Source organism: Felis catus, chromosome A2 (genome assembly GCF_018350175.1).
Source record: "Felis catus isolate Fca126 chromosome A2, F.catus_Fca126_mat1.0, whole genome shotgun sequence".
NCBI lineage: Eukaryota > Metazoa > Chordata > Mammalia > Carnivora > Felidae > Felis > Felis catus.
Genome location: NC_058369.1, coordinates 32,303,722 through 32,327,247, shown reverse-complemented (window position 1 = coordinate 32,327,247; position 23,526 = coordinate 32,303,722). Strand labels below are relative to the sequence as shown.

The following is a 23,526-nucleotide window of genomic DNA, read 5'->3' as shown; positions in this document are numbered from 1 at the left end:
AGTGAAAATGGATGAAATGGTCCAGGCATTTTTCTTCTCTAAAGTACTTGGGAGAAGTGGAAGGTATCATTTCATGATCTAAGATCTCTAGCTCCGTGGCTATTATCATGAACTTATCTCCTGTCGGGGATGAAAATGAAAATCATTAGGCTGTAGGTTTTCTGCGTTCTACTAAGGCTTCCAAAAGGTGACCTAAATGGAAGAGTGTCAAGGCAGAACCGGATATGTCCCAACTACCAGATCAGTCATGGTTAAGACTGATAGGATGCAAACAGGTCTTGAAGGCTAGCACAAAGGTCTCATGGGAGAGAGTCTTGAATGAAATTCTGAAATGGCTTCAAGCAGGCTCCATGCTGTCAGCACAGAGCCTGACGCAGGACACTATCCCATGAAGTGTGAGATCATGACCTGAGCCCAAATCAAGAGTCACTTAACCGACGGAGCCACCCAAGCTCCCTAGTACAGGATTTTTTTTAAATATGAAATTTGTTGTCAAATTGGTTTCCATACAACACCCAGTGCTCATCCCAACAGGTGCCCTCCACAATACTCATCACCCGCCCTCCCCTCCCTCCCACCCCCCATCAACCCTCAGTTTGTTCTCAGTTTTTAAGAGTCTCTTATGTTTTGGCTCTCTCCCTCTCTAACCTTTTTTTTTTCCTTCCCCTCCCCCATGGTCTTCTGGTTTGTTTTTTTTGTTTTTTAAAGTTTAAATTCACTTATAGAAAGTATCCAAATCAAGGATGGCAAACTCCTGTGGATTGGTCAAATTTGGCTTGTACGTGGATTTTCTGAATGGCCAGGAACATATAGAAATACTGAATTCAAAAGTGAAGCCAAAAAAAAAAAAAATTCATTATAGCTACCCTCCCTCCTTTATCTTGTCCTACCGCTCAGTTACACATTTGAAAACCCAGTCTTCTCCCCGAAGGCATTCAAATTTGAAACCCCTATCTTAAATGCATATGACACTATCTCTGTTGTATTAGCATTTACTCATCAGCACAGGCCAACACCCATCATACGGCCTATGACTTGAGCTATGCCATTTCTATTTTGGGGGGGAAATGGATGCAAAGCTACATTCAGAGGTTGCCAATTAAGAGTAATTAAACATTTCACTTGCCTTAATAGGTCTAATTAGATTTGATTCATCTCTTATTACCGATGAGCATATTTTGATGATTATTTTATATCTTAACTTCAGAGGAGAGAAATGCTCATCTCTTCCTCTTAGGCTTTTTTCCTCCCCTTGAGGGATGTGATAGTGAGTGATCATCCATGTTCTTCCTGACTCTTGGTGCCGCTACGTAGAGCCCATCTCAGAGCTGAGAATGGAATCAGGGGCGCTGGGGCAACTTTTGGCTTTGGATCACCTCCCTGAATTATTCATGTGGAGCCGGGTGGGTGAGTGTCCAGCCACAAAGATCCAGAACCAAGGCCAAGGAGGGATGCTGGTCTGGAGTAACTGAGGAAACCACCACTGGCGCCACTGACTTGGAATCTCCAAGTAGAACCGCATGACTTCAGCTCAGGTCCAGGTGCCCCTTGACCCCTACTACTTAGTGCTCTTGTGTTAACTACAAAGGGAGCTCTGATGAGCCAAGATGTCTCTCTGACCTAGTATAAACCTTTGAGTCGTTTCTTTCAGCAACCCTGTAAGAGGTTTCAGAGAGCCTGGGGATTTTCAGAATAAACACCAATCCCCAACCTCTAATTTTCCCCTTGTTGTACTCTTGTGATTATCCCATCGGTGTTAAGTTGATTGTATGTTTTTGGTATATTTACTGAGTACCTCTGATGCACAAAGCACTATTAGAGTCTTGGTCGGGGGGTACAGAGGTGAACAGGACACAGATCCTGATCTTCAAGCATAACAACTAAGTATCATCTGGAGTGTCCTTGATAGTAGCAGAAGTGGATGTGATGTTGGAAGTGATGCCTTCAGAAGAATTCCAAGGCTCCAATGAGAATCAGCAGGAAGGTAGGCTCTGATCGAGTCACGGCATCTATTCTGCCACGGTGCAGAAGGACGGCAGAGTTTCCTTCCTGACCAGCAGCCTAACAAGGGAGATAATACTCTTGTCTCTTACCCAATCATCTATAATGTCATACAGAACAGAGCAAAATAATCACCAAAATTGGATCTGTATGGAATACACATCAGACGGTAGGTGCCTAATATACATTTACCCTTATCTTTTAAGAATACTTGGCATTGTTTCATCTTGATCACTAATGACTATGCTTAGAACTGGGATTTGACTTATGAGGTTGGCATGGTTACCCCAGCTCTAGATGCAAAGGTACAAATTCTTACATTTCTATATGGTGATAGAGGAAGTTAGAGGGTGCAGTTAGAGGGTGCAGACGCTCGTAACGCATTCCACATTTACAGCCTTCGGCTTCCAAAACGTAAAATGCTGGGTCAACTTGATGACTTACCAAGTCCCTTCCAGCTTTTCCCATTCCACCAGGAAGCCTAGCTCGCTCGCTTCACTCATGTGTGGAGGGACTTAACAAAAGTAACTTGACAGAAAATCGCCAAACCGCATGCATTTTCCTCCTCCATAAACACTCAAAAAGCTTGATTGTGTGTGGTCATCCCAAGAAAGGAAAAGGATGCTGCTGGAAGAACTCCATGCAATCCATCTGGGTGGGCTTTGGAGTCTGTGAGGTGATATGGTCAAGGAAGTGGCCTAGGGTACAATGACTTCAGGACATGAAACAAGGCAAGAGGGTTACTGGTCTCTAACAGTTGTGACCAGGTTACTGAAGGTATGTAGGGAGAATATGTTCTAATATCGACTACTAAATTGTTAACACTTTTAATTAAGTTTGGGGACCCCAGCATTTTAGAACCAGCTGGGTTGACATTATTGAAAACCTTGTCAGCTGCCATTCAGTAACACCACAGGCCAAGGAAGCTCTTGGGAAAGTTTGCTCATTTCTTTATTTGGGTTGTTTGTCCATCCATGTAATTTTAGGAGTCTTCTTTTGAGTCCAACAGCTGTTAATACTAACAAAACAATAGCTTTTTAATTCCAGACTATCCTTCATCACATAAATAGTTAAGGTAGAGGATAGTGGGGCACTTCTAGCCATATTTTTTCACCCTTTCCAGATTATAGTTTTGAGGAAAAACAGGGACATTTGCCCTAGGAAAGCAGGAAGATTTATTTATTCAGTCTTCCGATGAATAGCCTAAATGTTATACATCAGTTAAGCTTAAATTTAGTGTGTTGGGAAATACATTAAAAATTAAAGACCCAGGGGACATTATCTTTTATTTTATTTCATTTCATTTCATTTCATTTCATTTTACTTCACATTTATATTTGAACTTACACAGTGATTCCTTATGTTAACTTAAACATAAGGATTAAGGTTTTCAAACATTTATTTATTTTTGGGACAGAGAGAGACAGAGCATGAACGGGGGAAGGGCAGAGAGAGAGGGAGACACAGAATCAGAAACAGGCTCCAGGCTCTGAGCCATCAGCCCAGAGCCCGACGCGGGGCTCGAACTCACAGACCGCGAGATCGTGACCTGGCTGAAGTCGGGCGCTTAACCGACTGCGCCACCCAGGCGCCCCAAGGATTAAGGTTTTCAAACATTCTAAGCTTACTATTGAATTTGGTAGCTAAAGGAAGGAATTTGCATCACTTAGTGGGTAACTACTTATATTCCAGTTGAAGAGAGAGACAAAAACCCCAAAAGTTACTCTGGTAAAGCCGCACTTTGATTTGTGCCAGGGATGGAGAGTGGTTCATGTTTCAGAACATCAAACGTAAGTAGAGGCTGGGCTATGTCGAAATGCTTCATTTCATACCGCAGAACCCGGTGGCGTCCCATTAAAAGACAACCCCTTGGGGTTCCAGTGTGTGAATCAAACATAAGGTTTGGCTCCTTCAAGCAACCTTCCAAAGAAATAGTGCCTGAGGTGGGGAAGCAGGTTTTATTTACCTACTATTCGCGTTCTGCTCAGCAGCCCAGCCAAATGGAATCTAGCATAACCATCCAAAGAAGAGCTAAATGGGGAAGAGAAAGACCTGAGAAAGGAAAAGCCCTCTCTTTTTTTTTCATGCTATCCCATCTCTTTCTGCCTTCCTCTGTTTGCCCCACTGTCTCATCGCTCAGCCCCTCGTGAACTCTACAGAGAAGTCAACTGCATGAATATTAAGTAAACAGCCAGCAGTCCCTGGACCAGCCAGTCTCTACCCAGTCAAAAATAGATGTCTCAGTTGCCTATGGCTACATCCGAAGCCTAAAACAATTATTCAGTTTGCTCATGATTTGGGGTCAACACTGTGCTCTGGGGTCAGCACTCTGGGCTGTGGTTAGCTGGGTAGTTTCTCTGCAGGTCCCAGCTGGCATCACGTGTGAAACTGCAGTGATCTCGTGGCCCATCTGGGGTTGGATGGCTTCACTGTCATTTGTGGCACTTAGTGCTGGCTGTAGCTCATAGCTCCTATGTCTCTAGAAAGATAGCCTGAGCTTCTTCTTGTGGTATTAGCATGCTGAGAGCCAAGCCCCAGTGACACAAACCTATGCTTGCATTGCATCTTCTGATGTCCCTTTGGCCAAAGTTGGTCAAATAGCCAAGCCCCATCAGTAATGGAGGTGACTGCACAAGAGCATGGGGATAGAAAGGCATGACTTACTGGAGGCCATATGGTAATAACTTACTCCAGTAGATAAGGATAAATGACAGAAAAAAAAAGGGAAAGGGGGGAAGGCTTGTTTTAGCTGACTTAGGTAGCATGAGTAAAGAAACAAAAGAAATAGGCTCTAAGACTTGGGATACCACCTCTGCTTTGGATTCAGAAAATACAAGGCAGAATGATGCAGATAATTTTTCCACACACAGTAAGTTCCTTAGCCCTGCTGCTGAAAACTGGCTTGCTTAAAACAAATTGGGTCCTGGGGTGTCTGGGTGGCTCAGTCACCTGAGCATCCCTCTCTTGATTTTGGCCCAGGTCATGATCGTGCAGTTTGTGAGTTTGAGCCCCGTGTTGGGCTACATGCTGACAATGCAGAGCCTGCTTGGAGTTCTCTCTCTCCCTCTCTCTCTGCCCCTCCCCTGCTCATGCTCTCTCCGTCTCCCTCAAAATAAATAAATAAAGGTAAAAACCAAAAACCCAACAAACAGAACATAAAAATCACAAATTGGACCTTTTATTTATTTATTTTTTAATGTTTTTATTTATTTTTGAGACAGAGAGAGACAGAGCATGAGCAGGGGAGGGGCAGAGAGAAGGGGAAACACAGAATCCGAAGCAGGCTCCAGGCTCTGAGCTGTCAGCACAGAACCCAACGCGGGGCTTGAGCTCATGGACTATAAGATCATGACCTGAGCCGAAGTTGGACGCTTAACCAACTAAGCCACCCGGGCGCCCCTCAGATTGGATCTTTTAAAAGCATTCACTTCCCTAAGCCAATCTAAGAACAAAGTGAGTCCAGGTTCTATTTTCCTGGATTATTCCTTTCTGATTATCTGAATTCACTACCACATATTTCTAGAAGTACCAGTAACACACACACACAGATAAACCTGAATGAAGTCATGGAGTGCTCTTACCGTAAACAGAAAGACATAAATCAAATGTTATAGGAGCCAATGATTTAAAAATCATACAGTGGCATCAGTGACCTCCTCCTGGAACTTTTTTTTACCTTGTCATACCCACTAGCCCGAACAGCCCTGCTTTGTAATGGACACTCAGAAAGGTACTTACTTGCTTTTGAGAGATCTGTCAAATGGACCATCTGTAAGATCAGAGAATCACAAAGTTGGAAAGAATCTCAACAGTTTCCCCTTTGCTAGTCAACTTGTGGTCTATATTATTCAAGACAGATGGACTGTCATCCTATTTTATACTGATGTTTGCCTCATGCCAAATTCCTCTTTCCTGCACACATCCCTTTTTTTATTATTATTATATAAAAGAAATTGTAATCTCTGGCTCGCTTAATCCCTTTATAAACCTACATAAGATAAATGGGACCTGGAAATGTTTCAGGATTTGACCAAATCCATACAGGTCTCAGTTTTGAGAGAATGCAAGAGAGCTAAAGCAAGAGAGAGAGATAGCTATCCATTCATATACAATGGACCTTCCATGATTAAGTTAGTCATTTAAAATGAATGCACCTCTCCTAAAAATTTTCTCATGAATGTAATAATATCAGCAGCAATATTGTTTCTTGTGTCAGGCAATAGGCTGAATGCTTTGGAATGTCAGCATAGAGACTGTGTGTCAGTCTGGGTTTATGTTGAACAGTCCGTTCACCCACAGATGAGAGAGATATTCAAAGAGATATCAGAGCCAATATGGTAGTCCTAAGGGACCAGGGAAATACCAGTCCTATCATTTCATGGCAAAATGGAAAGTCATAGAGCAGGAAGGAGATTTGCAACCCTGCTTATACTTATGGAGGTTTTTCCCTTGAAAAAAGTATCTGGACATACAGAATTTTGCACACAATTTCAGGGGTTTTCACAGAGACCCTGATACCTAATAATGGGGACCTTGGACTCCTGTATTAAGAAATAGAGAGAGGGGCAGCTCTCTCAGTCGGTTAAGCGTCCAACTCTTGGTTTCTGCTCGGGTCATGATTTCACGGTTTGTGGGTTTGGGCCAAGTTAGGCTCTGCTCTGACAGTGTGGAACCTGCTTGGGATTCTCTCTCCCTCTCTTGTCCCTCCCTGCTTGCTTGCACATGCGTGCTAGCTCTGTCTCTCTCTCTCTCTCAAAACAAATAAATAGGATGGAACTGGAGTGTATTATGCTAAGTGAAATAAGTCAGGCAGAAAAAGACAAGTATCATCAGATTTCACTCATGTGGAATTTAAGAAACACAACAGATGAAAGTAGGGGAAGGGAAGGAAAAACAAGATCAAAACAGAGAGGGAGGCAAACCGTAAGAGATTCTTAAATGCAGAGAACAAATGGAGGGTTGTCGGAGGGGAGGTGGTTGGGGGGAGGATGGGCTAAATGGGTGATGGGCATTGAGGAGGGTACTTGTTGGGATGATCACTGGCCGTTGTATGTAAGTGATGAATCACCAGGTTTTACTCCTGAAACCAATACTCCACTGTATGTTAACTAACTTGAATTTAAGTAAATAAATTTAAAACAATAAAATCAACTTAAAAAGAAAAAGAAGAAAGAAAAAAAAAAAGAGCCTAATTCTTACTAGGAGCCTTCGGGGTGGCTGACACTTGACTGACATCTCAACCCACCTTTACAATGGCCTTGAAAGACAGGGCTTGGGGTTCCCATTTGGCAAATTGGGAAACTAAGATCCCCAAGAAGTTAAACTTCTCCAGAGACCACACTCTTAGCAAATACCAGGGAGGGTTTCAAAATTGCGTCTTCCTGTCTTCCCAGGCTTACCATTTGAGTCAACCACAAGAGATAAAATAGAGTGTGAGAGACTAAAACACAACAGGGACAGGCATTTTGATAAGAGACCATTTATATTAGAAGCTACCGCGGGGCGCCTGGGTGGCTCAGTCAGTTAAGCATCTGACTTCGGCTCAGGTCATGATCTCGTGGTCTGCGAGTTCGAGCCCCGCGTCAGGCTCTGTGCTGACAGCTCAGAGCCTGGAGCCTGTTTCAGATTCTGTGTCTCCCTCTCTCTCTGACCCTCCCCTGTTCATGCTGTCTCTCCCTGTCTCAAAAATAAAATAAACATTAAAAAAAAAACTTAAAAAAAAAAAAAAGAAGCTATCTAAATGTCTCACAATAGTTACCCTTAAAGGTACTATGATTCATTCATACAATGGAATATTGTGCAGCATTAAAAATCATACTTTCCTGAAGTACTTAATGGCATGAGGAAATGTTCACAACAGCAAGACCACAGAAGCAGAATTTAAATGTATATATTCTGGGGGCACCTGGGTGGCTCAGTCAGTTAAGCATCTGACTCTTGTTTTGGGGTCAGGTCATGATGTCAGTCGTGAGACTGAGCCCCACGTTGGGCTCTGTGCTAAGTGTGGAGCTTGCTTGGGATTCTCTCTTTCTCTCTCTCTCTCTATCTGCCCCTCCCCTGCGCTTGCTCACAGACACTCCCTCTCTCTCTCTCTCTCAATAAAACAATGAACATTTAAAAAAAACTAAATGTACATATTCTATGTAGTCTCTATATATGTAAATGTCTGTGTATCTATACACATATATGCACACAGTATATATGTATACTGTATAATGAATACAGTATGGATGTATATGAATATACATTATACAGTATATTCCATGGATGATGGAAAAAGAGGTGATTTTTGTCTTTTTAATCATTCACCTTTGACCTATCATGATTACCGATGATTTTTATAATCAAAAATGGTGAATCATTTTTAAAGTCGAAGTACGTATAGTACTTGGATGTCCAAACTGTCTTCTAAAGCTCAGAATGAGGGAGCCAGAAGGGACAATCCCTTTTTAATGATGGAAAAACTAAGGCCCAGACAATTGTGACCTAAATTCAAACAAAAGTTTACGTAAAATTAGTGGCACTGTTGCATAACATAGTCTTTTTTTTTTTCCTTACGATAGTCTTTTAATTTTCCTTTTTACGTGCTTCTTGTAGTACAACCTTATCTGGAAAAAATGTCACCCTGAAGCAATGTTTTGAATCTCCGTTGTTGCCATGTTTACATGAAAACCAAATTAGGGCTCTCATTAGAAAGACAGATTGCCCAGGCCCCTGCAAACTCTGTCTTCTGTCCCTTAGCGCCGAGGGGACATGTAGTCTCACCCTACCCAGGATATGAAACCAAGAGGACAGGGAACCCAGTTTCTATTGGAAGGCAATTGGCTGAAAGCTTTCCTTTCCTTGGGCTCTCCCTCCTGTACACATCTTCTAGAGGCTGAGCCAGATTAAAGCGAAACACCCTGCTTCCTCAGCAGAATCCACCAAAGAGACTTTTTCTGGCAAAGGTTTACAATGGATGGATGTCAGCCCCTGGGGAATATTCAAATATGTGTACATTTGTTTCCCTAATCACCATAAATATTTACATTGTGCTTATCAGTAGATTACATTATATATTTATTTAGAACTATCATTTACAGTGCTCTCCCTTAATTGGGAAACGAAACAGCTGTTTGGCACTTAAAAGAACATGTCATGTCCCCTTTGACTGATCACTTAAAGAGGACAGGGATTAGCAATATTTACTTTAGGATTTCTAAAATAGGCCTGACCAGTTCTATGCAGAATGAAAATGATTTCTCAGGAATCTTCTGCAAAACCAGATTATAGAGATATATGATAAGAAATGATAAGTAGAAGAGCAAATTCCTCGGAATTAAAGGGCATATGTCACCAGTATAAATGTGACTGGGGAATGGCGTAGTTGGTGTTTCATTTCGAATTGTGTTATTTACTCCATCAGCTCCTTTGCTCTTGAGTGCGTAAGGGTATATAAGTCCATGGAGTCACTCCTTGATTTGCTAACTAATCTGCCAGTGAGCAACTCAGAGGAAAGCTCTTCAAAAGGGATTGTTTATTCCAAAGGGGGGGGGGGAGGGAGAAATATATATATATATATATATATATATATACACACATATATATATACATATATATATATATATTTATGCCTCTTTTAAGTCATATTTGTAATTTTTTCAAATATCAAAACATAAAAAATCAAATGGCAAGTTTTTTAAATGACTAATTTGTTTTCTATTATGATCCTGCTTATAATGGAAAAGAAAGGCTTAAAACCAGGTTTGTTTTCTTTTTAATTAAAGTGGATGTAAAGCCAGCTTTTCTGCTTGTACTTACTTACAGGAAATATAAAATCCATGGTGAATATTGGCTTTTTCTGGCTTTGCCCACATAAAAATGTATTGGTTATATATGAAAAGGTGACTATACTTTAGGGAAACAAATAAATTTACAGTGAATTCACGCTTAGTGTAGCTATGTTAATATAAAGGAAATGGTTGTGTTTACTAATGCCGTATGTAGTTAACGGTGTGTGAAGTTCAATTTAAAAATCCTATACAAATAGTTTATAGGATACAAATGCGGTCAGTTGGAACAAGTTTCTTAAAGCATAGCGGATTTACATAGATTTGTATCAACATAGATTTCTAATCCACCGTCATTATCAAATTATTTCACATTATCTTCAAGGGGAAATGGTTTTGTCCCCAGTGGTAAACATAGTTTAGCACTCTACTTTGAAGGGTAGGGGGGTTGTGTGTGGAGTACGGAAATAACTCACCACTTTAGTTCATGGTATTAGACATTTTTGAATAATAGCCAAAGGGTTCTTGTCAGTTTCAGGAATTTACCAAGTACACAATTTCACTTTTCAGAAGTGGGCCTGGAATCAAACTCTTAATAGAACGTGATAGCAAGTCTGTGTCATAGATTTCAGGAATGGCTTGAGGGTGCTTTTCAGAGTTTCCACATACTAGGAATGTTCAGTCAAGTCAATAAAACTAAACTCTGGAGCCAAGCAGTCACGGTGGGAAAATGACTACGCACAGAATGCCAACAAAAAAGGCGAGCATGTTACGTCAAATAGTGATCGAGAAATCAGGCATGGGGCAAGGCATAGCAGAATGGTTACCGATGAGGATTCCAAGTCAGGCTCTTTTTCTTACTGAGGTTGTGACCTGGAGCAAATCATGCAATTTTCTTTCAAAGTGATTTATTTCTGCAGTGAGTATTGATAGCAACCATGTACCCCCACTGGTAGCATTTAATGCAGCTGTAAATGTTGCACATATTCTGTACTTCTTTGCTTAATATTTGTCTCCTCTTTTTAGACATTAAGTAACTTTAAAACTCTTTTTTTCGTGTTTATTTATTTTTTGAGGGGCGGGGTGGTGCAGAGAGAGAGGGAGACACAGAATATGAATCAGGCTCCAGACTCTGATCTGTCAGCACAAAGCCTGACATGGGGTTTCGAACTCACAGGCCACGAGATCATGACCTGAGCCGAAACTGGATGCTTAACCAACTGAGCCACCCAGACACCCCTAGACATTAAGTTACTTTATTTGTTTTTCATTGTATGAAAAGGCTATAATTTATTCACTGTATTCTCTTTTTTAAATTATCTTCTTTAATTATCACATAATAGCAATATTAAAAGAAAACTGTTCTGTGAATCACAGCTTCACCACCTGAAGTAAACAGGTATTTTGTATTACACTGAATTCCCTTCCAGGGATTTGTCGACATTAAGTTACTTTAAATCAAGGTCCTGCTCATGGTTGTATCCCCAGCATCAATCATATGACTGGCCCATAGCAGGTATCCAATGATGATTTGTTGAGTAAGATCTTAGTACACTGAAAAATTATGCAGAGCAAATGATGCAATTCATGTTGTGTGTTTAACCCTATGCCTGCATAGATTCTCAGTGCATGTGAGATACCATTTTCATTGTTATTATTATCTGCACCCGATTGGTGAATGTTAAATAAAATAATAAATGCCAGGCTCTTTCAAGATAAGGCTCACTTGGATAACTCAAATTGGAGGCCACTAGGGAACCACATTTTATTAGTTCAATTTGTAGTGGTCAGGCCTAAGGAAATCACTGAAGTTTGGCTTCTTAGCCAGAATGGCAAGTCATCAATTTACAATGGAAGATATATTTTTTTCTAGGGGTCAGGACTTCCTGAAATCAAGGCAGTCAGAACATAGAACTGATAGTCAGAAAGATGCTTATGAATTCTGAATCTGAACACAAGGCATTGTCTCTATGGTCGTGTGGGATCTGTGATACCAACCAGAGACCGACCCTGGTTCCACTATTCTGGTACTTTTCTGATGGTTGAACAGTTTGTATCCTGCAAATACCCCAAATAGAAGGCCAGTCTTTCTCTCTCTCTCTCTCTCTCTTTTTCTCTCTTCCTTTCCCTCTCTGTTTTTCTGTCTCTGCCTCTCTACCTACCCTCAGAGAATGATCCATGCAGACAGATGCGTCCTGTCTATGCCTAATATAATTCTGAAGCTGAAAGGAACCTTAGAGAACATCTCTTGCCCTGAACTGTTACCAATATCATAGATGACAAATGATTCTAAAAGAAGAAGCTTGCCAAAAGAAACATTCATTGACTGTGACAAACCATGGGCCTGACCCCAGTTTTCTAACTTCTGATATTTCCTGTTCATTGGTAAGCTTTCTCTACAATCCCTATTATGGTAGTCTGAAAAATGGCCCCCAAATGTTATTCATGTCCTAATCCCTGGTGTCCATACAAGTTACCTTGTATGGAGAAAAAAAAATGTCTTTTCAGGTGTTTGATTAAGGTCAGGGTCTTCAGATAGGGGGATTATTCTGGATTATCTGGGTGAATTCTTAATGCAATCACACTATCCTTTTAAGAACTAGGCAAAGGGGAATCAGTAATACACAGGGGACCAGGTGATACGAAAATGCAGCAGAGAGAGATTTGAAGATGCTGGCCTTGGATCTTGGAGTGATGCCACCATAAACCAGAGAACTCTGGAAGCCACCAAGTTCTAGAAAAGGCAGGGAATAGGTTTTCCCCTAGATGCTCTGGAGGGAGCATGGACCTACCGACACCTTGATTTCAGCCTGGTGATTTTGATTTCAGACCTGTAGCCTGTGGAACTGTAAGAGAATAAATTTCTGCTGTTGGAAGCTAACAGGTTCGAAGTAATTTGTTACAGCAGCCACAGGAAACTCATACACCTATGAAACTAGAAGTCCTCTTTTCCTATTTAAAAATCTTGTAGCAATATGATATGACAACGGGGCAAAATATTTTATACACAGACTGTGGTGGAAATTACACACAGCTCTTGGTCCAAAATCACCCTTTATAACATGACAGGACTATAGTTATATTTTACATATATTTAACAGAGATTTTTGCTTAGTTTTTTTCTGTAGATGCCTTTAAAGCCATGATGACTTATCTTATAAATAATACATACATAAATTATCCTCACTTTTTCAAAGAATTAATTTCATAATATTTTGTTAACTTTGTTAGCTTTAGTTTCAGAGGATGACTTTACTGTTAACTTTCTCCAAAAGCTAGACACACTCCATTTGCAGGAATTGCAAACCCCATAACCATAAAGGCTCATCACTCTTCCCAGGAGTGGATTTAGTCATTTCATAATCTTGGCTTGTGTGTAATTGGCTGGTCCTTTTTGACCTTCACTAAAACACCTCTTTTGAAGCTTAAGTCTTGAGAGTATACAAGTCAGCCCTGGAAAGGATGCATTAGTATTGGTTGGAGATTAGTAAGCTACCCCCTAGTTCAATGAAAAAGTAGAGTTATTTAAAGCAGATGGCAGAATAGAAGGGTGTTAATTGGTAAGACTAGATGTTTTTCTAAATAAATTTTAACTGAGCATAGAATTTATAATAGCCAACAGGTATTGGCCCAAAGGCTTCTGTGATCATTAATAAGTTATATTATTTCCAGGCATTAGTTTCTAGTGACAATTGGGTTTTTTACTTTCTGGAATTGTGTTGATTTGTGTGAAGGCATTTATCAGAAGTCCTCCTATAGTAAACATGGTGAACAAAGTCACTGCAATTTATATAATCAATTCACTAATAAAAAATTAAATATTATAGCAATGTCTGTATGCTATCTCTCAGATATTTTATCAAAAGAATCAGTGGAGAAAAATCTGGAATTCACCACCAAAGTGAGAAGAAAACTCTCTCAAGAAACAAGGAAGTAAATGAAGGTCATGTTCTTTTTAAATTTTTTTTTAACGTTTATTTATTTTTGAGACAGAGAGAGACAGAGCATGAACGGGGGAGGGTCAGAGAGAGGGAGACACAGAATCTGAAACAGGCTCCAGGCTCTGAGCTGTCAGCACAGAGCCCAACACGGGGCTCGAACTCACGGACCGTGAGATCATGACCTGAGCCCAAGTCGGCTGCTTACCCGACTGAACCACCCAGGCGCCCCATGGTCATGTTCTTTTAAAGAGCAGCAAGAATCGTCTGTTAGTTAAGCCAAAGGAAATTTCCATTTTGTAGGTCAGAATATAGTAGGATGATAGCAATCCTTATGATTCAACTTAGTAGTTTGCTTAGAATTGATTGGCCTTGGATGGTCTCAAAGTGGTCTGATTCAAAGGTATGCCATGAACACTTGACTCCTTATGATCTGCTTCCCTACTTTGTCCCTTTGACACAATTTGCCTTTCAGGGGTCTAACAGAGTTGTTCTTATAGGATTTGGTGTCAATATCTAAAAAGAGGGGAGTTTTTCAACCTCCAAAATGGTTGATATTCTACATGGAGCAACTTGAGACCCAAAAATGATCCAAAAGTCATTAGAACAGGAAATGAATGGGACTTAGGCATTGCATCTCCCATCCTCCCATTCAACCCAAGGGTAATGAATTTTGTGCTGTTTCTTATATCAAGTTCATTACCAAAACTTGTATAATCTCTGAAATCCAAATGCAGGAAGCACCACCATGCTTCATACAGGAGTGCAAGGCTTCCTAAGAAGGGTAATTATTTTACACATTAGCTACATTTAACCAAAATGCCTCCATTCAGCCTGGAGGGTTTTTCCCCTACCTACACAGATCAGAATTTATCTCAGTGTTTAGAAGGGTTCTTATCAAATTAGAGCAATGATGGCATCAAGTTTTTCCTTGATATAAGGACAAATCGGGGTCCCTATAGGAAAATGATAACAGAGTCACATTGGGTAACTTGAAGAGGTATTAATAAAAGAGTAATTAACAAAGGCATGGGCAGGGTATAAAGACACTACATAGGATCATGCTATACCTTGGGGCTTGTGCTATAAATTGAATGTTTGTGTTATCCCCCAAGTTCATATGTTGAAAACCTAATGCCCAGTGTCACAACACTTTGTGGTGGGGCTTTTGGGAAGTGGCTAAGTCATGAGAGGGAAGCCTTCATGCATGGGATTAGTGCCCTTTGTGTATGACACTTGATAATGATTCCTTGTCCCTTCCACCATGTAAGACCCCAGGAAAAAGAGATGACCATCTATGAACCAGGAAGCCCTCACTCACCAAACACCAGATCTGATGGCACCTTGATCACAGACTTCTTAGTGTGCAGAATTGTGAGAAATAAATTTCTGTTGTTTACAAGCCACCCGGTCTATAGTATTTAGTTATACCAGCCCTAATGCACAAAAAACAGCTAGTAAAGGTTGATGCACTGTGTATACTTCTAGGCCTGAAGTAAAGGGAGGGGGGGAGGGTAGGTGGGTGGAGAAGCCTGTCTGAAAAGAACCATGACCACTCTATAGGAAGGGAATGTGGAGAATAAAAGTTCCAATTTATTCTTTCTTACCTCCATCTCCTGTGATCTATTTTGCTGAGCCCACCATTGGCCAGAGGACATGAGAATTTGTTAATACAGTCCTTGAAGGCCAGCCTCCTAAGACACCAGTCAGACTAGAGAAAGGTAGAATGTGGGTCTGTGGGGGCAAAAGTGATTTTTCAGCTCCCAGTATTTATGCACAGCCCAGTTACATCATTGCTTTTGAAAACTGTGGATAAACAAGGAAGTGGGTGCGACATATGCACGGAAGGAAGTCAATGTCATGTCCTTATGAGAAACAGTGTGAGTGTCTACAAGGAGAATGGGAAGAGGGAGTAACTAGTACTTATTGAGTGTCTGTTACATCCCAGATGACATTTTGGGTGATTTGTATATGCCATCTCATTTTTTTTTTTTTCAGAAGCACAATACACCATAGACACATCACCATCCTACAGATAAAAATGCAAGGGCTCAACAACTTCTGTGACTTCTCCAGAATCATATAGCTAGTAGGTGGCTATGGCAAGATTCAGACCAAGTCTGACTAAATTCTAAGTCTTTGCTGATCTCACCCTTGCATGTAATATGTCCATGCTTGTCTGTAATTTGAGACCTAAAGCCTTGTGTATGTGACTCTTCAATTAATATACATATACATTGATACTAATCCTCAAAGGTCAGAAATGTTATATTTATACTAATCTACATACTCTCAGGACACACTAGTAATATCTTACAAAATGCACTTCCCCTTAGACATCTCACAGTGTCTTTGCACATTGCTCTCTCTGCCTAGAATGTCCTTTCCCAAACTCCCTGTCACCTACCATTTTTACCAGTCAAAATCCTCATATTGTTCCAGGCCTACCACAGATACTATCTTTTCTGAAAAACTCCATTCCTGAATTTCTCATAATTAATGGTTTCTCCCCTTTGTTTTCCAAATATGTCATCTCGAACACTTATTACCATTAGGTGTCTGTGATAATAACCTGTGTGTGTTTCTCCATCTTCCTTAGCCTACGTAGGAGACATTATGGGGTTTGCTGTCACAGCATCTGCTCCTCCTTTGGGTGTCAGTGTCCTGAGTTTCCTTTAGAGAACAACCCCTCTCCCACTCTCAATCCCTCGTATTTAGGTTGGAGCCCTCTCTGTTCCAACTCCAGCATTATCCTTGTGACCCGGCTTGGCCAATCAAAGTATCATCTCCTCTGGACTCAGTGGTTGGCTTGGGAACAGGTCCATGACCAATCACAGCCAACTGAGGCTAATCCTTGGACTTTTGCTGGAATGACCAAGAGAAAGGAGCTGGAGACAGAGGAGAGATGGAAAAATAGGGAGTCTTTTTCTTTTCTTTTCTTTTAAATTTGAATCAGTATAAAATCTGGAGTCATGATGTGGAGAGAGCCTGTGTAATAGTGAAGTAGACACAGAAGAAATTGGAGTAAAAATATTGAAAGGGGACAAATCCTAATGACATTTGCTTCACCTGTTTGGTTTAGCCATTACTACTCTAAGTTTTTCAAGTATGTGATCTGATATGCTTAAGCTTTCAGATAGTTTCAACCAAAAAGTCCTAACTATAACTACCTAACAGCACATCTGGCATGCAGGAAAAATTGCTCAGAAAATATTCATTGAATGAATTAAATGGAATCCTTGCAAACTGATATTCGTCCATGTGTCAAAGTCCTAAACCAAAAGGACCATCAGGTTTCACACTCTTCTCTTTGGTTTTAAGACTTAACAAGTATTTGAAATGTGTTTGCTAAAGACTTTACATTCTTCTCTAGCATCTGACATAATCAGAGGGAAGATGCATTGTGGTTGAAATTAGGTAGCTAAGGCCATGCCTGAGGTTTTCAAGGTGTTGAAAACTCAGGACGAGCCCGATCGTTTTTCAGCCCATGTGCTTAGCTGCTCCTGAGGTTCATTGGGCAGTTTCTGGGGACTGAGATGTTTGGAATATTGTTTCCTACTATGTAGGAAAAATAAGGTTAGGATTTACCTTTCTATCATCCTGTAACTTTTCTTTATCCAAATCCATCTGTCTCTGGGCATTTTCCTGCAATAGTAGTAGACCCTTTTTAGAGTTTCTGAACTTCTCACAATCATTCCCTTAGTTTTTAGCCAACCCAAAGCAACGGACTGACAGAAGCCTCGGCAAACTGAACCAGGGGTGGAAGCCTGAAGCGAGATGGGTCAGTTTTCCTCAGGAACCTGGAATTAGAGCCAAGAGATAGAGAATGGAATTTATTTGGTCATTTAATGTGTCTGGAACTATAACATGTGGCCTTGGGAGCTGTGGGTGGGCATCTTTCCCCGACCACATGGAATGAGGAGCAGAGAAAATGTGTCTCCTGGGACAAAAAGAAAAAAAAAAAAAGGAAGCAGTTGTGCAGATACAGCAGAGATGGAAGAGAGTGTGTACTCCCTGGTTCCCGCCATCCTTCCAGTTCACTATTCTAGACTTTTCTGAGCCCTCACTATATTCCTGCTCACCATTCCATTGCAACACCTCTGCATCCTTATACTATTCCTCATTTTTTGATGAAGTTTACCCAACTGAATGCATGTTCCCAGCCGCCATGGAAAGAAAAAGGAAAAAAAAAAAAAAAAAAGAACTCATACATTAGCCAAAAAAAAAAAAAAAAACAATCTTAAGGTGAGGAATTACCTACATAAGAAGAAATATCCAAATTGAGAGAAACAAGACAAAATCATCAAGAGAGCTGGCAATTGTCATTCCAAAATCATTAGAGACATGTCTCTCGGCTCTGAGAAGAGAAAGAGAAAGCTTCAGTGAGCCAGCTGTGCAGGACGGAAATAGAATGGACGTACTCCATGGATTCACATAGCTGCCGAAAGTGAATTCCTTCCTGCAGTCTTCAGCCGGCAGCTGAGCCATGAAATGTATTCCCAGTTAAAAATTCCTTTCCAAGCCCTATCCTATGACTTTGTAAATTGGTCTGCACACAAGAGCTAGAGCAACTCTCAAGCCGAGAGATGTTATGTTTGCATCATTGTTGACATGTAGACAAGTATTCAGATGGTCCATTAAGTAAATGCTCCTTACAAGAATGGGGCACATCTGGCCGTTGGACAGCGTTGCCCTGGCTCTGTATGGCTGGAAACCCCCAGTTTGGCTCATTAAGGAGAAACAGACATGATAATTGTGTCAAAACACAAGAGTGTATTTTATTCTGCCATCGCATTCACTTATTGGCGTCTGATGAAGCGAAAGAGATTTTAGGTTATGAAATCTGCATTTCTTGCTCATATTTGTTTTGAAAATACATGCGGCATAATATGGATGAGGAACACCCTACTTGAGCTTCTGGCTAATTCTCCCCAGTCCACAAATGGATTGGCATCCTCATTAAAAAAAAAAAAAAAAGAATCTATTCCTGCTTTTTTTCTTATCTGTTTTCAAAGCACACAAGCTATTGAAAACAGCAACAGAAAGCATGTCCCTTTTTATCCTCAGAAAAACCCACAAGTTAACCTTTCCCTTACTATCATTGTAAGAGGATTATCCACATTATTGGACATCCTTTGGAAGTATCTGGACAAAAATACAAACAGCACATTAATGCAATCTGCAGATGATACTAAATTGGGAGATGCTGTTTTCATTGTTAATGACAGTATTCATTAATTAATGACTGATTAATTAATTAATCAGGCAGCCGGACTCAACAACAGCCTTGGTGAGAAGGGAAGGGTGCAGTAGAGAAAGTTAACATTTGTGAGAAAGGCAAAAGGAGCTATGAAAAATTAAAATGAAGCTAAACCCCAGATGCCATGGGAGTGGTGAGCAGGTGAGCCTTGGAAATTCACTTGCCAAGCCAACGAGGACATGCATGGATGGCCAATTAGAGACCCCTGTACACAGGGGAGTGAGAGCTGAGTTAGTTCTGGTTCCATAAGTAGAGGCATTGTTTCTCAAAACAGATCATCTTTTCTTCCAAAACTTTAATAAGACCGCACCTGGCACAGAGTGTTAAGTTCTGGAACTGCACTAGAATGCCATTAAAGAAAGAAAACCTTACATGTGAGTTTTCCAGGCTTTTCTGTTTTTTTCCCAAGAAAGAAATGTCGGCCACCTTCATTTCGGTTTTTTTTGTTTGTTTTTGTTTTTGTTTTTTGTTTTTTGTTTTTTAGTAATTCCTGACAATACGTCAGTCACTTTTACTGGCTGGGATCATCCTTGGTTGTATCTGAAAGAAATGTGGATGCCTAGGAGGCATCCCCAAATTCACAGACTCGAACCCAAACTCTGTTCTCCCCCCGCTCCCACCGAAACTGCCCCTTTCCCCAGTGTTTCTTGCCTCGGTTCTTGGCATTCGGCTTTTCCAGTTAGTTGGACTTTAGAGCGATCCTGGACTCCATTCTTTCTCTCAAACCACAAGTTCCATCCATGAGCAAATCCCGTTGGCTCGAACTTCAGAATAGATCTGGAATCTGCCCATGTGTCACCACCTCCATTGCAGCCACGGGACTCACACCGCCAGGATCTCTCGCCACGTTTGTTGCAATAAATATCCTAGTCGGACTCCCTGCTTCCGTTAACGTGAAGGTCAGATCACGTCACTTGCCTTCTCAGAAGTCTCCAGTGGTTTCCCAAATCAATGCGTGAAGGTCGACGAGGCCCTCTGTGATCTGCCACCCCTTGCCACTCTGACCACATCTTCTATTCCTGCCTCACCCACTCAACTCCAGCCACATGGGCCTCCATTCCATCCCAGTAACATACCAGGAAGATTCCTGTCTTTTCTATGAGCCTGGATTTCCTGTGCCAGGAATTCTTTTGCCTGGACATCCACATGCTTCACTCCCTCAGATCTTTATTCCAGAATCATCTCTGCCTTGAGGCCTTTCCCAACTACCCTGATGGAAATTGCAACCCAAGTTCACATCACATGTCCTTCCCCCTCTACCTGCTTTGTCTTTCTCCCTGTACCTATTATCTGTAACCATACTTCATCTTTTTCTTGCTTATTATTTGTCTCTTCCCTGATAGACACACCCAGAATATACATTCCTGCCTTGTTTGCTTTTTGTTTTATTCCTACATGCAGAACAGTGCCTATCACACATTAGGGGCTCCGTAAATATTTGCTGGAAGACAGAATGCAACTTGATGCCTGTTGGCATTTTAATGGTGCTAACTTTCATAATCAAAATACTTGATCAGAGTCAGTAAATTCTAAAAGAAAATATCTAAGTTCACATCCAAAGAGCACTTATAAATCTGTAACAGAGCTGGGTAAGCTTTTAAAGTAGCTTTCTCGGTCTACACAGCGCATATATCCTCTGTTCAGAGGCTAAATGGCATTGTTTTCTAAGCCAGCGCCACGTCTGGCTAGAAGGCTGTAGTGTTGTATTTTTAAACAGTAGGGAATATATTATCAGAAGCATGCAATAGCTAAGCTAGAGAGACTTTAAAAAAAAAAAACCTCAGAAATAAGGAAAGGGATGCTCACAAAATGGAATCTAGTGGAAAGAATACTGACTCCAAAGTCAGACAAGAGTTAACCCTGTCAGGCAGTGTTCTCAGAACTTACCTGTATTAACTTGCTCGGCATTCACTACAACCCCAAGAGGGAGGAATCATTGTTTTTATTCCCATTATATCATGGGAAATACAAGGCAGAGAAAATGCAATAATTTGCCCAAGCCTAGACATCTCTTGGGAGATGGTGTTTTGAATTTGAACCCAGGCCCCAGAGTCCACGTTCTCATGTGGTTATACCCAAAGTCCTTTATTTTTTTTTTAATCTTAGGACCCCCTAACACTCCTTAAAAGTACTGAGGCCCCAACAGAGCTTTGTTTAGGTGCATCATACCTATCAATAGTTATTGTATTCAAAATGAAAACTAAGACATTTAAAAAAATTTTCCTCAGGGGCGCCTGGGAGGCTCAGTCGGCTAAGCGTCCGGCTTCAGCTCAGGTCATGAGCTCCCCATTGCCGAGTTCGAGCCCTGCATAAGGGCTCTGTGCTGACAGCTTGGAGTCTGGAGTCCATTTGGAATTCTGTGAGATCTGCACCCCCCCCCCCCAACTCACGCTCTGTCTTTCAGTCTCAAAAATAAACAAACATTAAAAAAATAAATAAAAAATATTTCCTCACTAATGCATTTAAAAATAACAATAATACACTAATTATATGTTACAATAAGTAACATAAGATAAATATATTTCCCCAAACAAAAAACATTTGGCAAAAAGAATAGCATCGTTTTACATTTAATGCCTGTCCTAATAGAAGACAGTTTGATGATCACATCTGCTTCTGCTTTCAATCTGCTATTCCACGTTGTTTTGATTGCCGTATATGAAGAAAATCCAACTTCACACAGATACCCAACTGGAAAAGAATAGTTTACTAGCTCTTTCGGGTAACCTTAGGTGTTCTTCTTTGTATGCAAAAGTGCTATTTTTGATAGTATGGTAAGTGCTGTTGTCATAAAGGTTAGTTGTGGTGTGGAATCCAGAATCGTATCAAGAAATTTTTCCTACCTTGTTACAGTAGGATCCAGGAGTCACTTCGTATTTTTGATAGCTCTTGTGCCCACACGTGATTTTTTTTTAACACTATGCATTGGACATTTGGAAGATTCCAGTTCAGTGAGTTTTGCAGATATTTCAGAAAAAAAATTTTGTTTAACAGGTTCATTAATGTCACCCATTCTCATTTGAAAAAGGCTTTATGAAATAGAAACCTGACAAGCTAATGGTGGCAGAAACGTGTTTTCCAACACTCTGATTTTCGCTTGAAAAGTCCAAACTGTATTCCTGGCAGCAAGGAATATCAGGTTACTGTCCCAGTTGTCCTTCTGGTCATTGGTTTAGCATATATTTCTAGACATTAGCTTCCAGTTATGTTTGTATCTTCTGAAATTTCGTTGATTTATGTGAGTGTGCTTATCAGAGGTCGTCGCGTAATATCTCTAGGAGAAAAGTTACTTCAATTTATATAATTAACATCATGATGGAAAAAATATTTTGCTAAGGCACCAACAGCTCTACCCAGCAGTGGCTTTGGAGGCATCAGTGCATAGATTAACGTAATAAAAAAAGGTAAACAATGTCTTGGCCTTATTATGCTGATAGTTTTGACCACACAGCGCTCTTAAAAGACCTTTGGCAGGGGCACCTTGGTGGCTTAGTGGGTTAAGTGTGTGGCTCTTGATTTCAGCTCGGGTCATGATCTCCTGGTTCGCGAGTTCGAGCCTAGCATCGAGCTCTGTGCTGACTGAATGGAGCCTGCTTGGGATTCTCTCTCTTCCTCTCTCTCTGTCTCTCCTCTCTCTCGCTCTCTCAAAAATAAATAAACATTTAAACAAAGACCTTTGGCAAGTTGAGGGGACCCACGGAGCACACTGGGAGAACTGTTACACGATGCTGACCAGCCTCTCACATCCAGACCGTCCCTCTTACAAACTGTACCACTCTAGCCTCTCAGTTTCTTCAGTGTCTGCACCTGTCAGATGCAGCTATTAATACGTAACTCTGGTCTTACACAATTAACTTGAAAATTTGACATGATCACATGTAAAGCTCTCGGACAAGTATCTGGCACACAGTAGGTGCTTGAAAAGTGGCAGCTGTCATGACCTTGGCCCAAACCCACAGCAAGTTATTGGCAAAGCTACAACCCAAACTCCTACTTTTGATTCCTGCCTGAGGTTTTCCTTGCTGCCCTCCTATCAGCAGGAGCAGGATTTTTTCTATGGTCATTGTTACCACAAGGAGCAAAGAAGCCAATTCGGTTGATTCAATTGATTTAATGGTCTTCCTAGTTAACGTCCTAGCTCGTAAGCGGAAGCAGTTAGGTGGAGTCATTAAGGATACGTGTGACCCACATTTGGGTCGCGAATTGGCTGTGTACTAACTGTGTGACCTTGTGCAAGTTTCTAAGCCTTGGGTCTCTCTTCTGTTAAATTAGATAATAGCATCTCCCGTACACAGTTACTCTGATAATTAAACAAGCCAATGCACAGGAATAGTAGGGTACCCGTCCAATGTAAATGTTCAGTAAGGGTTAGCTGCCTGCTATTATAACAGTCATGGCTATTGTTGTTCTCTTCCTAGCTAAGCTCACCGTCACATCCTCAGAGAAACCTTTCCCGACCCTCTCGTGAAAGCACCCTATTTGATATTCACATTGCTCCTATACCTCTCCTCCATTGGATTTAATGTAGTTGCAATGTTACATTTCAAGATGTGATCAT

General features: G+C 40.9%; 1 protein-coding gene and 1 long non-coding RNA gene across 29 annotated transcripts in view; one reads left to right on the top strand and one right to left on the bottom strand.

Annotated features, from left to right (window-relative positions):
• Nucleotides 1-23,526, bottom strand: part of LOC102899165 — a 337,155-nt gene that overhangs the window by 190,665 nt on the left and 122,964 nt on the right. The gene's annotated exons all lie outside the window — the stretch shown is intronic.
• Nucleotides 1-23,526, top strand: part of LOC111559434 — a 464,969-nt gene that overhangs the window by 326,898 nt on the left and 114,545 nt on the right. The window lies entirely within an intron of this gene.